The sequence below is a fragment of the Neophocaena asiaeorientalis genome, unplaced genomic scaffold, assembly GCF_003031525.2.
Source record: "Neophocaena asiaeorientalis asiaeorientalis breed wild unplaced genomic scaffold, Neophocaena_asiaeorientalis_V1.1 scaffold45, whole genome shotgun sequence".
Lineage (NCBI taxonomy): Eukaryota > Metazoa > Chordata > Mammalia > Artiodactyla > Phocoenidae > Neophocaena > Neophocaena asiaeorientalis.
In genome coordinates, this window is record NW_020174642.1 from 7393974 (window position 1) to 7401160 (window position 7187).

Genomic DNA, 7187 nt, shown 5'->3' on the forward strand with positions numbered 1-7187 from the left:
CATTTTAAATTTCCATCGCTAAAGAATGGCAGACTTCAACAATTAGATTGCTCAACCAAATCAGCAGACCTTTAAGTTACCATATACTTTAATTACGAGAAATAAATTATTTTCCTAATTAGTTTAGCAGCCTTGTATCTGGAAAGGCAGCAAAACCCACTTTGTTCCAAAATTAGAAGGCTGACTCAGAGGCTGCTTCTAAGGTGCCTATCTTCTATCATCAATCAGTCGTGAAGGTGGACCTTCATGAACTCAGTAACTTAATAAATGTAAAAATGAACTCATCTATCAACACAATATTGAGCCTGTAAAACCAAAAAAGTATATTCATGAGGTAGGAATTGGTTTGTATAAAACAAGAAGATATATATCCTCTTATATAACACAAGAGGAATATGCATGGTAATAAAAACAATCTATAATAAACTTGTAAAGAAATGATTCTGGTTTACATGTAACTCTGCTTAAACTGACCATGACTGAATGATTAAACATTTTCTTCTCTTAACATAATGCCCATTCATTATAAGCTTAGCTGGACTTAGTTTCTTATAAATCTCTTATTTCCTTGGATTTATCTACTACACCTTTACTTTATAGCCATTTAACTTATAAGCTGGGCCTGCCCAGCCTGCCTCTGAAGCCTCTCTACAGAAGGATACCAGATGCATTAACAAAGGCACCTTCTCATAAGAATCTACACTTCAAAACAGCATATGAAGAATCAACAATTGGCTCTCCAATGTAGCTGCCTCTCATTTCACATTATCACAGAAACGGTGCACTTTAGTACCCATTCCTTCCTTACAGAAAACTCAGTAGCTGTAAACATTTTTGTTGTTTCAAAACACATTTCAACACTTATTAATTCCAAAGATCCGAACACCATGTAGCTGCGGCATTTTGGGAATTAGCACACTCAGGAGAGCAGCTGTGTTTAAGAAGAAGTGAGTTGGATCATACTTCGTATAGAAACTTGCCAGAAAATATAGAATTATTGGAGAAATTGTGAAAAACTTCCGTGAAGATGTAAACTGTACTCCATAGTCCAGTTGTGCCCAGTGAGTTAGGAGCCTCGCTTTACCCTGGTCAGCAGTTTCAAATGGCGTTCCTTTTACTGCAGGCAAAAATACATACATCCCCAGATTATGTATACCATTTGTTAAGGTCCAGGCAACAGGAATACTGAGTAAAACGATATGAAGCAAGCCAACTCCCAAAGCATATGTCATCCACATACCCCGGCTGCTCATTACACGGGTATTTGGATTCACCTCGCTGTGGGCAACTCCAACATTCACGTTTGCGATTTAACGTAGTGTTGTGTCCATAAAGAGCGTTCAGAGTTCAAATCACTCCTTCATGAGTACTGAAGCCGCCGCCCCACTCCCGGCGGCTGGCTCGGCACAGCGTCAACTCCGCTGCTGGGAGCACACATTTTTACCCCACAGAATTTGGGAGCTGAAGATTTTTCCCTCTCCACCTAAGTTCTTCCGAGAATTTTTCTGACAATTTGCCTCCAATCTAAGGACTGTGAAACCCTCTTATGCCCAATATACAAAAGAGTCTCTGGGTATTACAGATTCACACAAGAACAAAGCCATCACACAATTAAAGGGCCCACAGCACCTTTAAATTTCCACTAACACCCGATTCTTTCGATTCAAACCCTTTGTATGTTAAGAGACATGCAAAGGATAAACTGATTTTAGCAAGAGAAAGCACTCAGCAAAATGACTACCCCATAGCAAGTGCTCAGTTAATAAGAGCGAAAAATCAATGAGCCACCTACAACCTGCTTCCTGTAGTCACTAAAATAGTAACCACTTAAAAACTCAAAAGAGACGAATAAACACTAAAAAGAAAGTTTAATGCCTGCAGCCCACTTCAGTTTTCCCCTACCCCCAATTTCTACCTTAATGTCTGATGATCTAAGCCAGACTTCAACCCTGGATCATATCACAGCACTAGATCTGTGGGTTCTAGAATCAAGGCAGTAACTATACCACATCGCCAGAAGGGCCATTGTCGGTGGTTGTCAAAGTGTGGTCTATCCAGAGACCCCCGGGAGTCTCAGACTCTTTCAGGGACTCCATGAGGTCAAAGCCAGTTTTATAGTAACACTAAGACCTGTCTTTCTCACTCTCACTCTCTCAATATACTGTGGAGTTTTCCAGAAGATTTGTGACATGTGATATTGCAACGGATTGAAAATAAAGGCAGGAATGAGAAAGAATCCAGCTGTCTTCCAGCAGGCCAGCCATTAAAGAGACTTGAAAAAAAATGCAAAGGAATGCTGCTCTTCCTAGTAGATGACTTTGTTTTGGAAAATATAGTCTTTTAATAAAATATATTATTTATGTCAACCTGTAACGGGCCTATTAATTTTTAGTCAATAAAGTATATTTAAAATTTCACAGTTTTACTTTCTAATACAGTAAAAATGCTCTGGTTAGCACAGTCCACAAAAACAAAAGCTCTTGGTGGTCTTTAGTAATTTTTAAGAGTGTGAAGGGGTTCCAAAACCAACAAGTTTGAGAACCCCTGCCCTGTATGACAATGATATGCTGGTTATCAGTTCCTTTGTCTGAAGTTCTAGGGGGTCAGCCAGCCTGTGGACTTAGTCACACTTACATTCCCAGCACCCGCACAGCACCTGCATGCGGTGGTGCCCAGTGTGTGAAGGAGGGAGGAGGGGAGGGGGCAGGGCAGACCCGAGGACCTTTCCATCAATTATCACTAAGTAGTGCAAATAAGGCACAGGTAGGAAAACACACCGAGAGAACATGGAAAGTTGCTTGGGGTGAATCGCTCACCATGAAGAAAATAAGCAAATGGAAAAAGACTTGGAGATCTATGTCGAAAGGAAGGGAAGGCAGGAAACACAGAAACAGATATTCGTGTCCCAGCTAGGCTTGTCTGGCGCATCTAGTCCAACCCCCTCACAGCTGCTGACGCTCCAAGAAGAGCACCTTCGCATGTGACCCACCCCCAGCCCCAAGCCTGGGCAGCCAGCTGTACCCAGGTTTCTGGGACCACCCTCAACTGTGCACCACACACCCTCACCCACGTGCCCCTATGGTTCTGATAAGAATGTATCTCGGAGGGGAACGGAGTCAAGATGGTGGTGTGGGAAGACAGGGAGTTAGCGTCTCCCCACAACTAAGGCTTCTGCCAGCAGCTGGTGGGGGACACTGACCCCCAAGGAGACGGGAGGAACCCCAGAGTGAACTGGCAGGACGTAGGGGGACTGAGGGGGGAGGAGAAGTGGAGGCCAGACAAGACCGGTGCCGCTGAGGCCCTAAGATCAGGAGACGCAGGTGGGAGGGACTCTCTAGGAAGAGCAAGAGAGGAGCAGAGGGCTTCCCTGGTGGCGCAGTGGTTGAGAGTCTGCCTGCCGATGCAGGGGACACGGGTTCGTGCCCCGGTCTGGGAAGATCCCACATGCCGCGGAGCGGCTGAGCCTGCGCGTCCGGAGCCTGTGCTCCGCAACAGTGAGAGGCCCGCGTAGCGCAAAAAATAGCAAGGCTGATCAAAAACCATTTCTCCCTTAAATCTTTTTAAGGAGGGAGGCTGGGGAGGTCAGAAGAGGCAGGTGGGAGGGGCCCTCCCAGACCCCAGATTGGAGGAGCAGGAGAGGAGAGGAGGGCGTTTGCCACGCCCACTCGAGTCCAGGAAGCTTGCTGGGCTCCCAGGTGAGGTCCCCGCCCTCTGGTCCCCACCCTCTGGGGGGTACACCTGGGCCCCATCTGTTCCTTGAGCCTAAACCTCACCCCCCCACAGCTCCCAGCGCCTTTTCCAGCCCTGTGGGTCCTGAGCATAGGCCCCCCCCTCACCACCCAAACCTCACCCTTGCTTAGGCCCCGCCCACCACAGCCAAGGCCTTCCCCCTCAACCTTTTTTTTTTCTTTTTCTTTTCCTTCCTCCTCTTTTTTACTATGTGGTACCAATGTACCTTCCGGTTATTGATTCATCTGTATTTTTATTTTTATATTCTTTCTAACATACCTGTTAGTTTCCTAGTCTAATTTTATTTTTTAATTTGTTATTGTTCTCTCTCTTTTTTTTTTTTCCTCCCTGCACAGCTTGCAGGATCTTGATTTGGGAGCCCAGGGTCGGGCAGAAACTCCTGCAATGGGAGCTCTGAGTCCGAACCACTGGACTAACAGAGAACCTCAGACCACAGGGACTATTCATTGGAGTGAGGTCTCACAGGGTTCCTCATCTCAGCACCAAGACCCAGCTCTACCCAATAGCCTACAAACTCCAGTGTTGGAAACCTCAGGCCAAACAACCAGTAAAACAGGAACACAATCCCACTCATAAAAAAAAAAAAAGAAATGGCAAAAAAATATGTCACAGATGAAGCAGCAAGGTAAAAACCTACAAGACCAAATAAATGAAGAGGAAATAGGCAATCTACCTGAAAAAAGAATTCAGAGTAATGATAGTAAAGATGATCCAGAATCTCAGAAATAGAATGGAAGCACAGATTAAGAAAATACAAGAAATGTTTAACAATGATTTAGAAGAACTAAAGAACAAGCAGAGATGAACAACACAATAACTGAAATGAAAAATACGAATCAATAACAGAATAACAGAGGCAGAGGAACAAATAAATGAGCTGGAAGACAAAACGGTGGAAATAACTGCCGAGGAGCAGAATAAAGAAAAAAGAAAGAAAAGAATTGAAGACAGCCTAAGAGACCTCTGACACAACACTAAACGCACCAATATTTGAATTATAGGGGTCCCAGAAGAAGAAGAGAAAAAGAAAGGGTCAGAGAAAATATTTGAAGAGATTATAGTGTAAAACTTCCCTAACATGGGAAAGGAAATAGTCACCCAAGTCCAGGAAGCATAGAGAGCCCCATACAGGATAAACCCTACGAAAAACACACCAAGATACATATTAATCAAACTAACAAAAATTAAATTCAAAGAAAAAATATTAAAAACAACAAAGGAAAAACAAAAAATAACATACAAAGGAATCCCCATAAGGTTATCAGTTGATTTTTCAGTGGAAACTCTGCAGGCCAGAAGGGAATGGCAGGAAATACTTAAAGTGATGAAAGAGAACAACCTACAACCAAGATTACTCTACCCAGCAAGGATCTCATTCAGATTTGATGAAGAAGTCAAAAGCTTTTCAGAAAAATAAAAGCTAATAGAATTCAGAACTACCAAACCAGCTTTACAACGAATGCTAAAGGAACTTCTCTAAGTGGGAAACACAAGAGAAGAAAAAGACCCATGAAACAAACCCAAAACAATTAAGAAAAAGGTAATAGGAACATACATATCGATAATAACCTTGAATGTAAATGGATGAAATGCCCCAACCAAGAGACACAGACTGGCTGAATGGCTACAAAAACAAGACCCATATATATGTTGCCTACAAGAGACCCACTTCAGACCTAGGGACACATGCATACTGAGAGTGAAAGAATGGAAAAAGATGTGCCATGTAAATGGAAATCAAAAGAAAACTGGAATAGCAATACTCGTATAAGATAAAATAGACTTTAAAATAAAGAATGTTACAAGAAATAAGGAGGGACACTACATAATGATCAAAGGATCAATCCAAGAAGAAGATATAACAATTATAAATGTTTATGCACTCAACATAGGAGCATCTCAATACATAAGGTAAATGCTAACAACCATGAAAGGAGAAATCGACAGTAACACAATAATAGTAGGGGACTTTAACATCCCACTTACACCAATGGACAGATCATCCAAACAGAAAATAAATAAGGAAACACAAGCTTTAAATGACACAGCAGACCAGATAGATCTAATTGATATTTATAGGAGATTCCACCCAAAAGTGGCAGAATACACTTTCTTCTCAAGTACACATGGAACATTCTCCAGGATAGATCACATCTTGTTTCATAAATCAAGCCTCAGAAAATTTAAGAAAATTGAAATTGTATCAAGCATCTTTTCTGACCACAACACTATGAGACTGGAAATCAATTACAGGAAAAAAAATTGTAAAAAACACAAATACATGGAGGCTAAACAATGTGCTACTAAATAACCAAGAGATCACTGAAGAAATCAAAGAAGAAATTTTAAAAATACATAGAAACAAATGACAACAAAAACACAATGACCCCAAACCTATGGGATGCAGCAAAACCAGTGCTAAGAGGGAAGTTTATAGCAATTCAATCTCACCTCAAGAAACAAGAAAAATCTCAAATAAACAACCTAACCCTGCACTTAAAACAACTAGAGAGGGAAGATCCGAGAAAACCCAAAGTCAGTAGAAGGAAAGAAATCATAAAGATCAGAGCAGAAATAAACGAAATAGAAACAAACAAACAAACAAAAAACAATGGCAAAGATCAATAAAGCTAAAAGCTGGTTCTACAAAATAGAAACAAACAAACAAAAAAAAACAATGGCAAAGATCAATAAAGCTAAAAGCTGGTTCTTTGAAAAGATAAACAAAGTTGACACACCCTTAGCCAGACTCATCAAGAAAAAGAGAGAGAGGACACAAATCAATAAAATTAGAAATGAAAAAGGAGAAATCACAACTGACTCTGCAGAAATAAAAAGGATTATAAGAGACTACTACAAGCAACTATATGCCAGTAAAATGGACAACCATGAAGAAATGGACAAATTCTCGGAAAGGTACAATTTTCCAAGACTGAACCAGGAAGAATTAGAAAATATAAACAGACCTATCACAAGTAATGAAATTGAAACTGTAATTAAAAATCTTCCACAAACAAAAGCCCAGGACCAGATGGCTTCACAGGTGAATTCTATCAAATATTTAGAGAAGAGCTAACACCAATCCTTCTCAAACTCTTCCAAAAAATTGCAGAGGGAGAAACACTCCCAAATTCATTCTACAAAGCCACCATCACTCTAATACCAAAACCAGAAAAAGACGTCACAAAACAAGAAAATTATAGACCAATATCACTGATGAACATAGATGCAAAAATCCTCAACAAAATACTAGCAAACAGAATCCAACAGCACATTAAAAGGATCATACACCATGATCAAGTGGGATTTATCCCAGGGATGCAAGGATTCTTCAAAATACACAAATCAATCAATGTGATACACCACATTAACAAATTAAGGAATAAAAACCATATGATTATCTCAATAGATGCAGAAAAAGCTTTCGACAAAATTCA

General features: G+C 40.9%; 1 pseudogene; it reads right to left on the reverse strand.

Moving 5' to 3' along the window:
- Positions 1 to 854: 854 nt before the first annotated feature.
- On the reverse strand, positions 855 to 1310 carry LOC112408676 (ORM1-like protein 1 pseudogene; annotated as a pseudogene).
- Positions 1311 to 7187: the final 5877 nt, after the last annotated feature.